Below are 19,898 nucleotides of genomic sequence, written 5' to 3' on the forward strand. Positions count from 1 at the left end.
AGCGTGAGTCCCTTGAGCGTGAGTCAAAGGCTCTGACACGTGGGGCGAGTTAGTCGGCATAACTTCCCCCTTGTCAGATTCCTCTGGTGATAAATCTTTTAAAAACAGAATATGGTCTTTATAACTTAAAGTGAAATCAGTACATTTGGTACACATCACATTCTAAGAGGGGGTTCCACCATGGCTTCTAAACATAATGAACAAGGAGTTTCCTCTATGTCAGACATGTTTAAACAGACTAGAAATGAGACCAGCAAGCTTGGAAAACACTTTACAGAAAGTTAACAAGCAAAAAATAAAAACGGTACTGTGCCTTTAAGAAAAATAAAAAAGGTCAGAATTTGAAAAACAGTGAAAAAAAGCAGTAAATCAAACAAAATGTTTACAGTGTGTATAATAGGCTAACAGAGCATTGCACCCACTTGCAAATGGATGATTAACTCCTTAGTTTCAAAAACGGATCAAAAAAACGAAATAGACGTTTTTTAACAGTCACAACAAACTGCCACAGCAGCTGTGGCCCTACCTTGCCATACAAACGATTTTTGAAAGCACCAAAACCCTTCAGAGAGGTCCTAAGCATTCAGGGGACTCTTTCAAGGAAGCTGGATGTCTCAGTCTGCAAAAGTTAATGCGCATTTAGGGGCGAAATTAGGCCCCTCCCACTTATGTCTACACAGTGAGAGGCCTAGCAAAACTATCCCTAGGTAAATTTTAGCCAGCCATGTGGAAAAAACTGGGCCCCAATAAAGTTTTATCACCAAAAGGCATATAAAAAAAGTTTAAGCACTCCCAGCAAACGTTTTATATTTCAGTAATTGAAAAAATAATAAGAGTGTTACCTCTAACAGTAAGCATGATACCAGTCGTTATTAAATCACTGTAATCAGGCTTACCTTAAATAAATCCGGTATCAACAGCATTTTCTAGCATATACATTTCTCTAGAAAAATTTAGACTGCACATACCTCATAGCAGGATACCCTGCACGCCATTCCCCAAGCTGAAGTTACCTCTCTCTTCAGTTATGTGTGAGAACAGCAATGGATCTTAGTTACAACCTGCTAAGATCATTAGAGACCACAGGCAGACTCTTCTTCTATTTTCTGCCTGAGACCAAAATAGTACAACTCCGGTACCATTTAAAAATAACAAACTTTTGAATTGAAGAAAAACAACTAAATTACACCACATCTCTTTAACTGCTTCCATGCTTGTCGAGAGCTGCAAGAGAATGACTGGAGGTGGCAGTTAGGGGAGGAGCTATATAGACAGCTCTGCTGTGGGTGATCCTCTTGCAGCTTCCTGTTGGGAAGGAGAATATCCCACAAGTAATGGATGATCCGTGGACTGGATACACCTTACAAGATAAAAATTTATTTTTTTTTGTCCCACACTCCCAAGAGAGGCAAAAATGCAATATGTTTATCCTATGTTTCATCAAATTTTAGCAAATTGTCTATTATCAGCTATTTCATTTGTAGCATTTGCACGATACAGAGTTTTCAATAATTATGGAGATTGTATACAAATTGTGCTTGTCCAAATGTAAGTGGTATTTAAAGGGACACTGAACCCAAATGTTTTCTTTCATGATTCAGATAGAGCAGGCAATTTTAAGCAACTTTCTAATTTACTCCTATTATTACATTTTCTTCGTTCTCTTGCTATCTCTATTTGAAAAAGAAGGCATCTAAGCTAAGGAGCCAGCAAATTTTTGGTTTAGTACCATGGACAGCACTTGTTTATTGGTGCTGTCCAATCAGCAAGGACAACCCAGGTTGTTCACCAAAAATGGGCCGGCATCTAAACTTACATTCTTTCTTTTCAAATAAACATAACAAGAGAATGAAGAAAATTTGATAATAGGAGTAAATTAGAAAGTTGCTTAAAATTGCATGCTCTATCTGAATCACGAAAGAATACATTTGGGTTCAGTGTCCCTTTGATGTGCTTTGAATGTTCGGCTGTAATGTTATAGGGGGAACTAAAGTCCTTTGAGAGAACGTTAGTGTTTCATCACTGCAAAGATATGATACAGCTGAACAAAACTTACTAAACATCAAATCAATGAATCAGCATTTACACCTATTAATTACAGATATCAAAAGCATATGGCTCCAAAGTTTCAGAATACGTTGAAACAGGGAAGCATGTTCAAAAAAAAAAACTTACATACTTTTTAGCGTGTTCAGACAAAATGTATGTTGTTTGCCAGTCACGGAACAGAACACATTTTAAAAGGTTTACAAAGCGAGCTCCACCCAAACTAGACTTTTGGAACAAGTAAAGGAAAACAGTACATAAAGATCCAGCTTTGCAAGCACAACAATTAATAAAACTGCTTACAGCAGTTACCACAGAGGAGATTTCAATTAAACAGACAGTGCACAGATTTGTTAGGCCTAGGTCACATGATTCCCTGCTGTATGTGTTTCACCTGCATGTGCAACATCAGGTTAACTTCCTGCAGCTCTGTTCCAAGGAATCATTATGGCTATAGTCACAGCAAGGCTTATTTATTCTTCATTTCACACTGAGGTAAGTTTTATAGGTAGTGAACAAATGGGATTTTAAAAAGGCAAAACAATTCATAAGACCAGGTAGTACTGTGTAAATATAGTAACCACAAAGCCCCAAACTTATCTGATGGATTTTTTACAACGGTTTTAAATGAAATTTCATTTTTTTTATTTAATAAAGCAAAACAAAAATATAGTAACACGTGTTGCTCAATTAAATCGGCATTATTTTAAGCTATGAGGTTTTATTCTTATAAACATATCCAGACTGAAACACTACATAAATGGCTGTGGAAGAATTGTTTACAGCTGGATCTGAGGTTTGAACTTCGCTGATGTAGCTATTTAGTAATCTAACCATGCCCCAGGATTAGAAGAAGTTGTTTATAGTTCATTAAAGATGCTGGAAATAACTTTCTTTAGTTAAAGTCTTTTAAGAGCTGAACAAACCATACATAGGCAGCGTTTTCTGAAATAGCATCTAAGGTCAATAAAATGCTCTAACATATTAGAGCATATTTGTTTTGCAATTTTATGTCCCTTTAACAGTACTAACAATAGCCATGCTATTGAATCTGGGAATCTCCCTAGTCTTAAAGGGATAGAACGGTCAACATTGAAATGTGCATTTCATTTTGAAATATAAGCATGTTTGCAATATACTTCCATTGGCAAAAATCAATTTAGTAAAAGTTCTTACTGTTTTTCTGCAGCATACACACATATCCTATGAAGGCCCATGCACCAGTATTCTCGGAGAGCAGGTGATGTGTATTGCTGGACATGTCCTTTGTGACCTGCTACTGTTGACTCTCTGAGAAGGTGTTTTGTTTTAATACTGGTGCTTGGGCCCTCACAGGATATGAGCGTATGCTGCGGAAAAGCAATAATACGTTGTATTAGAAGTATACTGCAAAAATGCTTATAATTGAAATTTAAATGCACATTTTAATTTTTGACCTTTCTATCCCTTTAAAGACTGGCCTAGATTTTATACCGTTTGTTTTGTGAACATTTTTATACAGTCTATAGAACTGCCCCAGGCCTATTTATTTAAAGATACATTATTAATCATTTTTATATAGGTTTGTTGAGAGATTATGACTGAATATATATCTAGTTTTCTTTGTGTCAGCTGATATGTGGCAAAAGACTTAAAGGGACACTGTACCCAAATGTTTTCTTTTGTAATTCAGAAAGAGCATGCAATTTTAAGCAACTTTCTAATTTACTCCTATTATCAATTTTTCTTTGTTCTCTTGCTATCATTATTTGAAAAACAAGGCATCTAAGCTTTTTTTTAGTTTCAGTACTCTGGACAGCACTTTTTTATTGGTGGATGAATTTATCCACCAATCAGCAAGGACAACCCAGGTTGTTCACCAAAAATGGGCCGGCATCTAAACTTACATTCTTGCATTTCAAATAAAGATACTAAGAGATTGAAGAAAATTTGATAATAGGAGTAAATTAGAAAGTTGCTTAAAATGTCATGCTCAATCTGAATCACGAAAGAAAATTTTTGGGTACAGTGTCCCTTTAAGAACACTCCACAGAAGGTTGGTAGCATTTCTGTTACAGCACTGTGAGGAACAAAAAAGAAACTTGAATATGATCCAATAAAAATGTATATTTATGTATGCATTAAAGGGAGGAGCATACAATTTTAAACACCTGCTTAATTTATTTTTATCAAATTTGCTTCAATATCTTCGTATCCTTTGTTGAAAGAGCAGAAATGAAGCTAGCTGAACACATTTGGTGAGCCAATGACAAAAGTCATATATGTGCAGTCGCCAATCAGCAGCTAGCTACCAGGAGCACACCTAGGTATAATTTTCAACAAAGTATAGCAAGAGAATTAAAAAAAAAAAAATTAAATTGGAAAGTTTTTTTTATTTATTTTAAATACAGGCTCTATCTGAATCATGAAAGAAACAAATTGTTTCACATCCCTTTTAGCACTGCACATGAGCCACATTTAGAGGCTCTTTCAAAAACAATAACATATGATGCTGGCAAAGATGTAAGTACCTTGTTTTGTTTTTTTGTTCTACATCTGATGTTTTTCAAAGGTACCTTAAAGGGACAGTCTAGTCAAAATTAAACTTTCATGATTCAAATAGGCATGCAACTTTAAACAACTTTCGAATTTACTTTTATCATCAAATTTTCTTTGTTCTCTTGGTATTCTTTGTTGAAAGCTAAACAAGGCATTTTGACAGTTATTCACAGCTAGAGGGTGTTGGTTCACGTGTGCCATATAGATAACATTGTGCGCACGAATGCATGTAGAGTTACCCAGAATTTATATGGATTAAAAAGATAGATATTTCCTTTATTACCCAGTTTTGCATTACCAACATGGTTCTATTAATTTACTTTTTACCTCTGATTACCTTGTATCTAGACCTCTGCAGACTGCCTCCTTATTTCAGCTTTTTTGATAGACTTGAATTTCAGCCAATCAATGCTGACTCCTAGATAAATCCACAGGGGTAAACACCTTATTTATATGGAACACTTGAACTACCACTGTCTAGCTGTGAACAACTGTCCAGATGCAGTGAGAAAAGAGCTTCAAGGGCTTAGAAATTGGCATATGAGTCTACCTAGGTTTAGCTTTCAACAAAGAATATCAAGTGAACAAAGCAAATGTGACGATAAACGTAAATTGGAAAGCTGTTTAAAGTTGCATGCCCTATCTGAATCATGAAAGTTTAATTTTTACTTGACAGTCTCTTTAATTTTCTGCATGAAAATGTTTACATTAAAGGGGCATTCCAGCCAAAATTGTAATCCACATATATGCATTTCAGTTTTGAATAGAAGCATTTTTGCAATATACATTAGCAAAAATGCTTCTAAAAAAGCTATAGCGGTTTCAAAAGTATATTTAAGTATGCACGGTGCACCAGCATTTTAAACACAGCGCTTGGCCAGTAAACCTAAGGTGCTTGTACCATCTGGTAATGACTTTTGTTAATTGCTGACATAAGTCCCACTGGCGTTTTGAGCAGCTGCCTCATTTAAAATGCTGGTGCACTGAGAATATCTAGCTATGCTTCACGTGCAGAGAAAAGTGTTAACACTAAAACAGTGATCATTTTTACTAGAAGCATTTTTCCAATACATTTATACTTTTTCTTAGAGTAATAAAATATGCTCATTTGTTTTAAAAATTGTTGTGCAATGTTTAAAATGTTCATGTTGGATTGTAATGTATACATTTCAATTTCAAGCATTGGCATGCTGGTGTATCACATCAGTAATGGATATTAAAACATCATTTGCTAATTTGCCGAGCCCTGCAATGGAGTGTGAAGGGTACAGTAAAGTGTGAAGGATGCCCCTACTGATCCATATCATACGGAAGACTAAAATCTTCTTCCCCATCGGCAGCTGAGGGCTGAACTTCATGTGATGAGATTACAGGGAAAAAGGAAATACAGGTAGCCCTCAGTTTACGCCGGGGTTAGGTTCCAGAAGGAATGGTTGTAAATTGAAACCCAGTTTATAATGTAAGTCAATGGGAAGTGAGGGAGTTAGGTTCCAGGCCCCTCTCAAAATTGTCATAAGTAACACCTAATACATTATTTTTAAAGCTTTGAAATGAAGACTTTAAATGCTAAACAGCATTATAAACCTAATAAAATAATCACACAACACAGAATATATAATTAAACTAAGTTAAATTTTATAAACCTAATAAAATAATCACACAACTCTGACTTCACTTGCATTTTTCTGCAAACAGTTCTTTCTATGCATTCCAATCTGGACTGATTTAAAGACAGGGAGATCTTGTTCCTTTGAAATCTGCTCGATAGCTCAGGTCTGGTTAAACTAATTTCAGCTTGCTTTGCTTTGCTGCAACACAAGCGGACAGCTCCACCTTCTGGCTATTTTAATAAATGCACTGCTTCTCAATGCTTTTCAATAACAGTCACATGACTGGAAAAAAAAGGTTGTTATTCTGAAACGGTGTAAATTGAACCATTGTAAAACGAGGGCCACCTGTACGTGTAGATGCAGGGATTTCCTTGTTAGTGACTTTGTGCCTTGGGGGAGTGCTTTAAAAACCCATATATCAGCCCCAAAAAAACTTGCAGGAAAAATAGAACCATCATTCGAAAGGCAAATCTCAGCCCCCAGACCACTTAAAGAAATAAGTGACCCAATATCTGAATGTTAAACGTCAAGAAGCAATTAAAGTGCTTTTTAGCCTAAGGGGATGGGGATATAACAGGCACCCTATTCCCCCTGTTTGTTCTAGATCACTGGTTTTCAACCCTGTCCTCAGGCCTCCCTAACAGGACACATTTTGAGGATATCTGAACTAGAGCACAGATGAAATAATAAGCTGATTAGTAAACCTGGTTATTTTACCTGCTCTCTTCCAAGGTTGTCCAGAAAACCTGAACTGTTGGGGGAGGCCTGAGGACAGGTTTGAAAACCAGTATTCTAGATGGACCCCTCATACAAAAGGAGAGAATGGTCTCTTTTAAATGAGGGTCACTTACTCCCTATGATGCAGATGATCACCTTTGTAAATGGTGACCACCTGCCCCACTAGAAACAAAGTCATTTCTAGTGGTGGGAGATGAGGGCTATTACACAGCTCCTATCTCACATTCTGATTTAATTAGAGGAGTACAAGGCCCCTCATGTGTGAATTAGAATTCCTTTCTTTTAAATGTGGGGCCTCACCCCATCTAATTTTCTGGTGATTACCAGTGCAGTGTTTGAGGGATGTGGGCACTTTTACAATCCTTCTTTGCCACATAAAACACATAGGAGTGTGAAAGGGAAGCCCCCTCTTTCTAAAGTTGAGTCTCATACTCCTGTCATTAGTAGGGGATTGACATAAAATAGCAATCACTTACCTAATACATTTATTATATGGGGCAGTGGCACAAAAAGATCCCCCTATTGCCACCATACAAAACGGATACACAAAAAACATGACAAATCTTCAAATGAGATCATATTCTTTTGATAGCAGGACGAAAGCCATAGGAATTGCAATTACCTGTATACTTCTGTACAGTGCTCTAGACTATAAAAGATACCCTAGCTGCCCAAAAACTAAAACAGGGCAAGTGAGGGACCACATGGCCTAGGAAGTTTTTACAGAATCGCCATGGTAATAGTGACCAGACCCCCTGGCAGAACCATGGGTATAGGAACAACATCATGGGGTAACAGGAAATTGTGTGTTTAGGAGGAGACACCTGGGAGACGCAGGACGTATGACGTGTGACGTCGTACGCATGGGAGATCGAGGTGGCGTCTGAATCTCAGCTACTCGTGGTGAACTGCACCAAGTCTCCATAGGCAGCCCCCCTGACTCGTGTCTGCCTGGAGAAGTTTTCTTGCAGCTGGAAACGCCGGTGTCTCACAACAGGCAATTGAAGGCCATTTTGCCAAGGCCACAACCTACGCCCAGTCGGATCAGGTACTGGTACGCTGGAGCTGAACAGATATAACCAGAGAAAGGGAGGAGAAAAGAGCTAGACCCTCTGAAGTGGGGAGGAGGACTCTCCAGCGAGAAGAAGAGTGGCAGATATCTGGAAACTCTGCAGTTTTGCACTGGAGCGGAGAGGGGAATCCGCCAAAACCGGTGCCGACAGGAGTCTGAGAGTGGATGATCGCTGGGTTACAAGATAAAGGTCTAAGCCGTGTAATCCCTAAATAACAACAAGGGAGCCTGTACAGCGACTAGATAAGAGGAAGGACGCCAAGCCTGGTTTTGGTGAATGAGGATCTTACAGTCGCGCAGCAGAAACTACACCTTGACCGCAATACTTATAAACAGCTTTAAACCTTGCTGACCGGAATGTAGCACCCACAGAAGTAAAAAAGATACCGGAGGGGGAAAAAAAAAATTAAAGAGAGGAGATCTTTAAAAGAAATAAAGGAGGCCTGAACCGGCAGACCTGCCACATCTGGCTTCTGGCAGAGAAAGGGTCTTTAGGTATCATCAGCATAGCGCTACAGGAGAAGCTTCTGCAGACCGCAAGTAGTTAATTACTTTCCTCTTACCTGATTATTGCTCTGCCTGGGGGACTCCAGGCAGAGAAGGGGTCTTCAAGTCCCATCAGCATAGCGCTACAGGAGAAGCTTCTACAGACCGCAAGTATTTAATTATTTTTCTCTTACTTGATTATTGCTCTGTCTGGGGGACTCCCACGACACTGATCCATAAGATTTAAAGCTACAAACTGAGACTTCTTGTTGTGTGCACCCCTTTTTCTTTCTTCCTTTGTTGTATTTTTGGATGGTACTATGCTGATTCTCCGCCCAGGAGTATAAAGGGGCTTACAGCAGGGGAGGACAATACAAGTAATCCTTACTGCCCCAATGCCTGATTAAGCAATGTACTTTTTGTATACCTATGGGCATTAAGTTGACTCTTCTTTCTGGAGTATAAAGGGGCTAACATCAGGAGAGGATATTAAAGTAAAAGGGGGTTATACTCCTTTAAGAATTAACCCAAAATCGGCCATAATATTAAGAAATGTCAGTGCATATGTGAACTTAAGAAGTAGGAGATTTTGGACTTACAGCATAAATGGAAACTAGCTGTTAAATGCCTTAAAGAGACTTTTTGTATATCCTATGCTACCTGTTTGTTTTTCTTTAAGGGGAAGGGGAGTCTATCCATTAAGGCTAATATTGCAATGTTTTATTAAGATAAGAATTTTAGATACTGAATAAGTTGTGTCATTGAAATGTATACAATATTGGTACTAAATGGAAACGTATGCTAGCTATATAATAACTCCAGTAAGCAAGAATACTTAAGTAAGGACTGGAGAGAAGGATTTCTTTAGAAAATTATATAGAAGTTCAGATAATCTTTAGCTGAACAGATCAATATAAGTAAAATTTGACTGGTTGTTTCCTAATTAAACAGGCAATCACTACACTTAGTGAACACCTATAGTTCTATTAACAACTGTTGTTAACACATATTCTCACTATAGTCACGAGCAATACAACCGTATCTTAATCAAATGTATTGCAAAATATAAGTAGATTTGATTCAATTGTTCTCTACACTAATAGAGGATTTTTTTTTCACCTTTTAACACTATCAGAGGTTGTTGTGTCTTTCTTTGTCTTTTTTTTTTTTTTTTTTTTTTTTTACACTTACTCCACATCAAATTATCACTTATTTCCCGTCACTAACACACAGCGATATACTTTCTCTATAAAAGTTACTTTGTACATCACTCATGGAAAAATATATCACTAATTCTAAAAATAGATCACCTGTTATGCCTGCAAAAAAGGAAAAAAAACTTAGATCTGCTTTAGATAATTCCATCGATACAATGACTGCATCTGCACAAAATTCTGACGCAAATATAATTTTTAACCAAATGTCTGATCTTATACTCCCCCAGTTTGAATCCCTAAAAAAAGATATAGCGGGATTAACAAATGAATTTCGACAATTCTCAAGCAGAATTGCCGAGGTTGAAATGAGGGTGTCGGACCTGGAGGACTATAAAAATACACAGGAAATACAATGTAAAGAATATAATGATAAGATTAAGTCCTTACAAGGCAAAATAGAAGACCTGGAAGACAGGTCACGACGAAATAACGTCAGAGTAGTAGGACTACCTGAGACTAGAGAATTTGATGACCTTATAAAATTTGCTTCACAAACTCTCCCTCACTTGCTTGGAATGTCTGACCAATCAGAAGGCGTGGTGGTAGAAAGGGCCCATAGGACAGGACAGATAAAGAAATTCAGTGACGGATATAGCAGACCCCGAATATTAGTCATACGCTATCTTAACTTCCAAGATAAAATCAATATTTTAAGGCACTTTAAAAAGCTAAATGGCTTAACAATTAATAGTAATCGTATACATTTATTTCAAGATTTTTCCTTAGAAACTTCTACCAAACGCAAGGAAATGGCCCCCTACTGTACAACTATAATTAAGGCAGGTTATAGAGCAAGAATGAGATACCCGGCACAAATTATGATTGATCTGGAAGATACGACTCAAATACTTAATAATGTTAGAGAAGTGAACACCTTTCTTGAGAGATATAAAATAGAACATGTAACAGCAGAGAGGAAGAATAAGTATACCTCTTAAACAATAAATTCATTGGAGTTTGATATAGCGCCATAGGGGTAAGATTGTTTTTGATATAGGAATGACTGAACTTAGGTTGATAAATACAATTTTGTGTTGCCAGTGTCCCCCCGAAAGGTGGGGGGGTGAACTGACTTTTTTAATTTTTTGGTATATGTTATTTGTGATACCGGTAACTAAAAAGATTTTATTACAATCCTTAGGGAAAACAAGTATATTATTTAAGTTTAAATTTGTACATTTCGGAGACAGAGGTAGAAAATTTCTTTTCTTTTCTCCCCCTTTTTTTTTTTCTTCTCCTCTCTTCCTTCCTCTCCCTTCCCTTCTTCTCCCTCTCCCCACCTACGTAGTGATTAAAAGTACGAGATTATACGAGACGTAAAATGGCATCTGGACTGAAATTAATATTGTGGAATGTGGGAGGGATTACGTCCCCAATTAAAAGAAAAAATGTTTTAAAACAGATTAAAAGACAGAAACCGGATATTATTTTTCTACAAGAATTACACTTAAAGGTAGCCGAAATAGATAAATTAAGGGTTGGATGGATTGCAGAGGTGATAGCCACTCCATGTAATCGCAGAAAGTGTGGCGTTGCCATCTTACTTCATAAGAATCTCACATACAGGGTTATAACTCAGGAGTTAGATTCTCTTGGTAGATATATTATCCTACAGATAGAAATAAATAACAAAATCTGGACACTCTGTAATGTATATGGGCCAAATAAACTTGATGTCCACTTCTGGAATAAATTAAAAAATAAGTTAATTCCCTATTTAGGTTGTAAATTAATAATAGCTGGAGACTTTAACATGACTCAGCATCCAGAGATGGATAGGCTCAGGTTGAGCTCATCGAGATATTATGCAAGAGAGGCTAAATTTTTGAGAGACTTTTGTAAATTATTGAATGTAAAGGATATATGGCGAGCCAACACCCTGATATACGTAATTATACATGTGAATCAAAATCCCATAAAAATTTCTCGAGAATAGACATGTTTCTCTTGGAAGAGAGTCTGCTATCCCTGGATGCTGAGTCTCAGATCGCAGAGATCGTTCTATCAGATCACGCGATAGTGAGTCTAAAACTACATATTTTCCCTAAAGGGGAGACGGATAATAATATTATCCATTTTCCAAACTATATGGCAAACAACATGCAATTTAGAAACTGGCTAGTGGAAGCCTGGAGAGAATACCATAGAAATAATAGGGATTATTTTCATAAAATAGAAATTTTTTGGGAAGCGGCTAAGGCCGTTTTGAGAGGTGAGATTAAATCGTATATGGTTAAGGAAAAAAAGAAATATAAACAACAAGAAACTCAACTCGCCAATCAATTAAAAAATGCCTACAGGAGATATCTGAATGAACCAAATAATGCCCACTGGAAGAAATATAAACAAGTTAAAGCAGCTAGGGAATTGTTTTTGAAAGATGCTTGGTCAGTTGAAGATTTAAAAAATAGAGCTTTCTATCAAGGATTTCAAGGCACTACGGCCAAGCATTTAGCAAGGATCCATAAAATTAGAAAAAATAAAAATATAATAAGCAGTATCAGGGATGGAGAGAAAAGATGTACTCAGGCTACTGAAGTCCGCGACATATTCTATAAATATCTACGCTAAGGTAAAAATAGATGAATTACAACAAAGTTTTGGCAGAATATTAAACTACCAAAGATTGCTGAAGAGGATTTAGAGATGATTAACCAACCAATTAAAGCAGAGGAGTGCGAAAAAGCTATTAAAGAGATGAAACAAAATAAAGCTCCTGGCCCAGATAGGCTACCATCTGAATTTTATAAAATTTTAATTAAAGAGGTAACGATTACTTTAACTAAATTATTTAACTACTACCTTAGTGAAAACCAGATGAATTCTCTATACTTTTCAGACTCCATTATCACGCTTATACATAAAAAAGGTAAAGATCCAGAGGATCCAGGAGCATATAGACCTATATCCCTCTTAAATAATGATTATAAGCTGCTGATGGCTATTTTAGCTCAAAGATTTAAAAAAGTAATCGGAACAATAATACATAGTGATCAGACAGGATTTATACCAGCAAGAAATGTTTCACGCAATATTAGGAAAGCATTGTTGACTTTAGATGATTATCATAATAAAAGAAGGGAGAAAGTTAAGATTAAGACAGATTTGGCCTTGGTTACTTTAGACGCCGAAAAGGCTTTCGATTCGATTATATGGGAATACTTGTTTTTGGCGCTAGAAAACTTCGGGTTTGCAGGTAATATTGTTAATATGCTTAGAAAGATATATAAAAACTCAAGATCGCAGATACTAGTCAATGGCCTACTGTCACAATATATTACATTACAGAGGGGTACGAGACAAGGATGCCCCTTGTCACCCCTCCTTTTCGATATCTCGCTAGAACCATTGGCAATATACCTCAGACAAGAGTTAGAAGGAATGGTTCTGGGAGATGAGAAAGTCACCTTATCCTTGTATGCAGATGACTTGATACTATTCCTAAGCGATACAAGACGCAGCATCCCTCAATCTCTTGAGCTGATTAACGGCTTTAGTACATTCTCAGGGTATAGAATCAATCCCACAAAATCTGAGATATTGTGGATTTATAAGACCACGAATAGCAATCTAACACATACCTTTAAAGAAGTAGAAATAATGACATATTTAGGCATTAAAATATCAAAAAACCCAGGTGAATGGTATAAACTTAACTATGGGGATAGATTTGCCAATATGCTAAATGAGATGAAAAATTGGAAACTCTACTATCTTTTCTATTTCGGCCAAGGTTATGCTGATAAAGACAATTTTTTTTCCAAAAATTTTATATCTTATGCATAACCTCCCACTACTTATTACGAACCAAGATATTAAAAGGTTCTATTCAGCATGCTCATTTTTTATATGGGGAAAGATTCGACCCAGAATTTCAAGGTCCAGAATAACTCAGCTCAAGAGATTTGGGGGGTTAGCGCTACCAAATATAGAATATTATAATTGGACTTGTCTGATAAAGGTTGCGATAGATTGGATAACGGAAGCTAATTATGTTACATATTATCAAATTGAAACAAGACTTATCAAGCCGTTTGATCTGAGAGCCTTGTTGCATTGCCCGAGTAAGAGGTTACCCAGTAACATTATACATCGATCAACCTTTGTTAATGTGATCGTTGCCTGGCAGAAGTACTGTAGGGAATTGGGACATGACCCAAGGTTATCTCAGCTACTCCCTATTACAGGTAACCCTGACTTTACTCCCGGGATCCGGGATCAAGTATTCCGAGAATGGAAAAGAAAGGGTCTTGCTAATGTGGCTCAAATTTTTCAGGATGGTAGCGAGACGATTCAATCTTTTGAAAATCTCTCTGATAGATATGCTCTCCCGGTAAGGAATTTTTATGCTTATCTGCAGATAAGGAATTATGCAAGACAAATGAGTGGAGCAGGTGGTCTCGAGTGGGGAATTAAAGAAATTCCCAATGGAATAAAATTATATGAGAATGGCCGAAGGTCAACGTCCTACTGGTACGATTCTCTAATCGTAAAGTCAGGTCAAAATAATATAGGAAAATTAAAAGAAAATATAATGAAATTAATCCCAGATATTACAGAACAGGAGATAGTAAAAAGTATATCCCTCTCAACACTAGCAACAAGCAATATAAGTTGGCGGGAAGCCCAAATAAAGTTATTGAATAACTACTATTTAACGCCATATAGGCTATATAAGATTTCAAAAAATAAACAAACAAGTTGTTGTTTTAAATGTAGTAAGGAAATGGCAGATATTGTTCACTGTATTTGGGCCTGCCCCAAAATTTACAAATATTGGAGAAAAGTTAATTATTGGTTAAATAAATATCTCCAAAAAAAAATCACTCTCTCTTTTCGACAGATATTCATGTTAGACTCAGAAAAAAGAGACAAAGGAGAACAACTTTTTATTAACTTTGTTATAATAGCAGTTAGAAACCAAATATTTAGAGAGTGGAAGACGCCAAAGATTCCTACGATTCCTGAATTATTAAATATACTAACCATTCAAATGACAATTGAATCTTATGATGTTAAAATTAAGACGGAAATACATTTCCGAGCTTTTTTTGCAAAATGGAGAAAATATATCTGCGCTTGGCCGTTACCTCTGCAATTGCAATTCATTACTAGATTTCAGAACTCACCTATATTTCTGTCCTTAGTATTAGAGAAAGAATTGCCCCAGTATTGGATAGATATGGCTCAGTATGGGATCTAGGGTAAGATAGGATACAACTTTGATTAAAAGAGGAGGAGGGGGGAGAGAGGGGAAAGAGTGATGGGATATTTTTCTGCCTTTTTTTTTTTTTTTTTTCTCCTCTTTCTCTTCCTTTTTCCCTCTTTTTCCCTGATTATAACAGAAGGTATTTGTAGAATACATGATAAAGGGTTATCAATTCCCAAATGATTGTCAGCTGTAAACTGTATTATATGATTTATAAAAAATTGATGAGGTAACTCTATCATGAGTATGTTGATATTATGATTTGTAAAATAGAACGTTATTATTGTACGGTAATAATACAGGTAAAAATGTAATACTGGTAACAAGATGTTACTTTTCATTCATTATGTTTATAATTTATGTCTTGAAAAAATTCAATAAAAAGAAAAAAAAAAAAAAGGAACAACATCATGGGTGGGATATGCTCTATTGTCCAACACACACACAATACACAGACAATCTCGAGACCCCATATTTTAAAGCAGCAATCCTCATCTTTCAAATAGGTGCTGGGTCAAAGAAAATATCTCTCAGCAGTGGTTCTAATTTGAGGGTTCTGTTGATTTTGAAGAGGCCCTTATTATCCCCTTACCCTAAAAATATAATACAAGAATCCTCGAGGTCCAAACATCGAAATAAAGGGTTTTATATCCTTATAACTGTCTAGTGATTTTCATAGTAACAATAAATATCCGACAGCAACCACTAGACTCATTTTGTTGAGGCTTATAGATTCATGTTTCTCTGAACTAAGAAAACATATATTGGGAATCATAATAAATGGGAGAACTGGGTGAATGTAAACATACATATTTGTGGGAATGCTATATAGGATGTTTGGTGCAACTAATTCATATTTGGTGAATATATTGTCAAAATTGGTTAATTGTCACTGGAAATTCAGAAGTTTGTTTAGTTTTATTATTTATCTAATGTTTTTATAGTTATCCATTGTTCATTTTCAATGCTTGATTGTTATTGCTTAATATAGATATACAATCCTAAACTTTGTTTTTTTGGAAGGTGAAGATTTGCTAAATGTAGGGCCATGACGTGTGTTTCAAATATTTAGCAGATAATGGGGTTGATTACATTCATGTATAAAAAGTTATCAAACGGTTTGTCTGCAAAATCCCTATATACTTTAATGGTGATTTTCTGTTAAAAACATTGAGATAATGGTTTGTTTGTTTTTGCATTTAATATGGCAGCATATTCCAATATGATAGTATATCTGCACACTAAAGTAATTTCAATGCAAATACCTTTTTTTTTTTTTAAAGTTCAAATTTATATATAAATGCAAAGAGGGTCAAACAACTTAAACAGCTCTAGCAAAGGGGTGGGAAATATCTCAGCACTCAAGGGGTTAATAGTTTTTGTTCCTGACTCAGCAAGCATGGGGACAGATTTAGGGTGGTCTATGGGTATGTTAGTAAGTTAAAGGTGATCTCCAGATTCACTTGACTTTTATAGGGGAATTTAAAAATACAGAAAAGCTGTGAGAACGGTTAAAGGGCATATTAAGATATGAAATATAATACAATTTTCCTGACATTCTTGGATGTTTACTAACAAGTTTCTGTCGCTTGGGATAATTAACCCTTTGATGACAGGGTTAAGTTGTCCGATGTAAACAAATTGAAATACCGCGATTGTGCATTCGATTTTAATGATGGGATCAGGTCAGGGTGGCGTCCCTATGACGCTAGGCACACCGCCCAGACCGCGATCGCATCCTGGAAGCGCTGTTGGCTTCAGGAAAACCAAACTGTTAGGACGTTCTATTTTGTCCAAATTGCGCTAAAGCCCAGCGCGGTAATGACGAAATAGAACGTCATAACGGCGCTAAAAGGTTAAGGGTAGTCCATACAGTAATTTTGAGGGACACCGAAACACTGACACAATATTTGTTAATTGAGTCCAGTGTTTACATAACCTTGATCTAAACAACACATTGCAGCTTCTGAGCAGGACACTGGCAGCTACATGCATATGCTACTCCTTAAAGGGACACTAAACCCAAAATCTTTCTTTCATGATTCAGATAGAGAATAGAAATTTAAACATTACAATTTACTTCCATTATTTATTTTGCTTCATTTTTAAAATATCCTTAGTTGAAGAAAAAGCAATGTACATGGTGAGCCAATCACATGAGGCTTCTATGTGCAGCAACCAATCAGCAGCTAGTGATCATATCTAGATATGCTTTCCATCAAAGAATATCAAGAGAATAAAACAAATTAGATAATATAAGTAAATTAGAAAGATGTTTAAAATTGCATTCTGTTTCTAAATCATAAAAGAAAAAAATGTGGGTGGCATGTCCCTTTAACTGGCTCACTGGCCCTGTCTTACTCAGTAGCTACAATAGTTGTAGTTCCATATGGGACATAAGCATTGTGGGCATATCTGTTTAGAGAGTTAGGCATAGTTTGCAATTTACAACTTTTCACTCTCTCATTAGAATATCCTTTTAAATTAAACCTCCTTAAAGGGACATTAAACCCAAAATTTGTCTTTCATTATTCAGATAGAGAATACAATTTTTAAAAAGTTTCTAATTTACTTCTATTATCAAAAATGTTTAATTTTCATGTTATTCTCTGTTAAAGAGATACCTAGGTAGGTAGTGTGCACATGCCTGAAGCACTACAGGACAGGAAATTGTGCTGCCATCTAGTGCTACTGCTAATGTATAACATTGTTGCAAAACTGCTGCTATATAATGCTGCAGACACGTGCACACTCTTGAGCTTACATTTCTGTTTTTCAAATAAGGATAACAAAAAATGAAGAAAATATGATAATAGAAGTAAATTAGAAAGTTGTTTAAAATGTTATGTTCTATCTAAATCATGAAAGAAAAAAAAAGTTTTACGTCCCTTTAATATTCAATGTCCTTACCCCCTTATTTTATTTTTTTCCCTGCCAACTTTAGTTTACATATAACTAAGCTAAACCCTGGAAATAAGAAAGGAAATTGTAGAAAATCAATTGTTTTGGAAACAGACCAGACATGAAAACCAAAATACATAATTTAGCTACCAAATAACATTTAAGCAGTATATTTAGGGCAGTAAAGTCAACTTGATAACAAATACCATAGTATCACAAAAGAGAAAAATGTGAAATAAATGTGATATAATGTGATAAGAACAAAATAAAGTAATATATAGTGCCACAAATATATAATAGATCATAAAAAATATATGTAGAGTTCATAAAAGGATATATGGATTCTTCCTGAAACTCTTCAATCTTCTGCTTGGTCTTGTTTGATCCTCATAAAAAAGAGAAAATATGCCACATAGCGTAACTCTGTAACTTTGTTGCAGTGCAAACTGTATATGCGCAAATGATTACTCACATGGGATGGAGCTATAGCCAAGCTCAGGTAAAAGTGCACACCCACTTTTATACTGTTGGGTAAACAGATTCTTGTACAGCATATTCAGATAAAAGGATTTATTAAAATAAAATTATAAAATAGCATCACAAGAGCTGCTGAAAACACCTTTATACAATAGGTTTTGGCAATACAGTGTAGTAATTGCTCAAAGCGAGCTAAACAAAATACCAGAGACCGTGGTAAGGAGTGTAGAAACTGAACCACACAAACTCCCCCCAGAAAGTCCAGTAACTGTTGCTCTCCTTATTGGTGTGCAGATACTTGGAAGGACGCCAGGGCACTATATATTACTTTATTTTGTTCTTATCACATTATATCACATTTATTTCACAGTAAAGTCAACTTATTTCAGCAATAATATCTCAAGAATTCACAATCTTTAGATTAAATAGGGAGCACCTACCATTGATGAGAAATCAGAAAAGGAGATTAACAGCAGCTTCCTACAGATAAAGCAAACAAAGTTAACAACTTCAAAGTCATTATATGCACGTGATGTTGCATAACCAAATTCATGTTAAATGGAGGAATTAAGCACTTGAAAACAACACCAATTATTTCCAAAGCCCTGAAGTTAGTGATGAGCAAACTTCCACTCAAGAAAAACTGAGAGGGTAGGATGGTTAATTTTATATTTATGCCACCCATAAGAAACTCTAGAAACTGCAGAACAGACACAGTTTAGCAAAAATATCTTCCTCTATAAGAAGGTGGCATGCTTGGATAGTAAAGACCTTGCAAGAGAACCCCTATGTGTTCAGACATAATAGTCAAAAAACTTGCATGCTCTAATTCTATTTTTACTAAAAAAAGATCTCAATAAAGGAAGCGTAAAAGGGACATGAAATAATTTGAGCTAAATGCATATTTGAAAACAGTCAAACAGTTATCTGTTGAAGCACCCTTATTGTCATGCAACACAAACCCCTTATTTTACCTTCACAAAACTGGACATAAACCCTGAAAATATTAACATCTTTAGTTGAAAATAGGAAACTAAAGCACAAAGATAAGTGGAAGACTCTAAGGATCCTGTTGTGATTTATGAATAGCCTGTCGTCAGATGTGCTGAATACAAAGACCCTTTTCCAATACACATTACTGACAATAGAGTTTGAATACCTCCGTTCCCTTGACAACTGGAACAGAACTCGGAATCTTTGGATTCCCATATGCTCATATCTTTTCAGTCACAAGGAATTCACATTGTATTGCTAACACATGAGGTAAGTATTAGAACCAATATTTTAATCAGATACGATTAAAGAGTCCAGAATATGCGAGTGCTGCTGTCCAGAAACACACATATTGAGATTGAGATATATATATATATATATCTCAATGTCAGCATGATATTTATAATAAACAATGCTTTTTATATAATGAAAAAACAATAAAGTAACATGATATATGCTTAAGCCACATATAAGTACATACAATAAACAACAAGAAAATAAATTGACCTTAACAGTATGAATTAAGTAAGTCATGTTACAAAAAGATTTGCTGGAATAACTGAAGAAAAACATGATTACAAGTGTCGCTGATCGCGACAAGCAGTATCACT

The 19,898-nt window shown here is 35.8% G+C and overlaps 1 protein-coding gene across 3 annotated transcripts in view; it reads right to left on the reverse strand.

Moving 5' to 3' along the window:
* Positions 1–19,898, reverse strand: part of ARHGEF10 (Rho guanine nucleotide exchange factor 10) — a 595,236-nt gene that overhangs the window by 556,162 nt on the left and 19,176 nt on the right. Inside the window, exon 2 of one of the 3 annotated variants that reach the window (XM_053710364.1) lies at positions 18,735–18,774. The exons of the other annotated variants lie outside the window; for them this stretch is intronic. The gene's annotated coding sequence lies outside the window, so the exon portion shown is untranslated. The remainder of the gene's footprint in view (positions 1–18,734; positions 18,775–19,898) is intronic. 3 annotated transcript variants of the gene reach the window in all.

The sequence above is a fragment of the Bombina bombina genome, chromosome 4 (assembly GCF_027579735.1).
Source record: "Bombina bombina isolate aBomBom1 chromosome 4, aBomBom1.pri, whole genome shotgun sequence".
Lineage (NCBI taxonomy): Eukaryota > Metazoa > Chordata > Amphibia > Anura > Bombinatoridae > Bombina > Bombina bombina.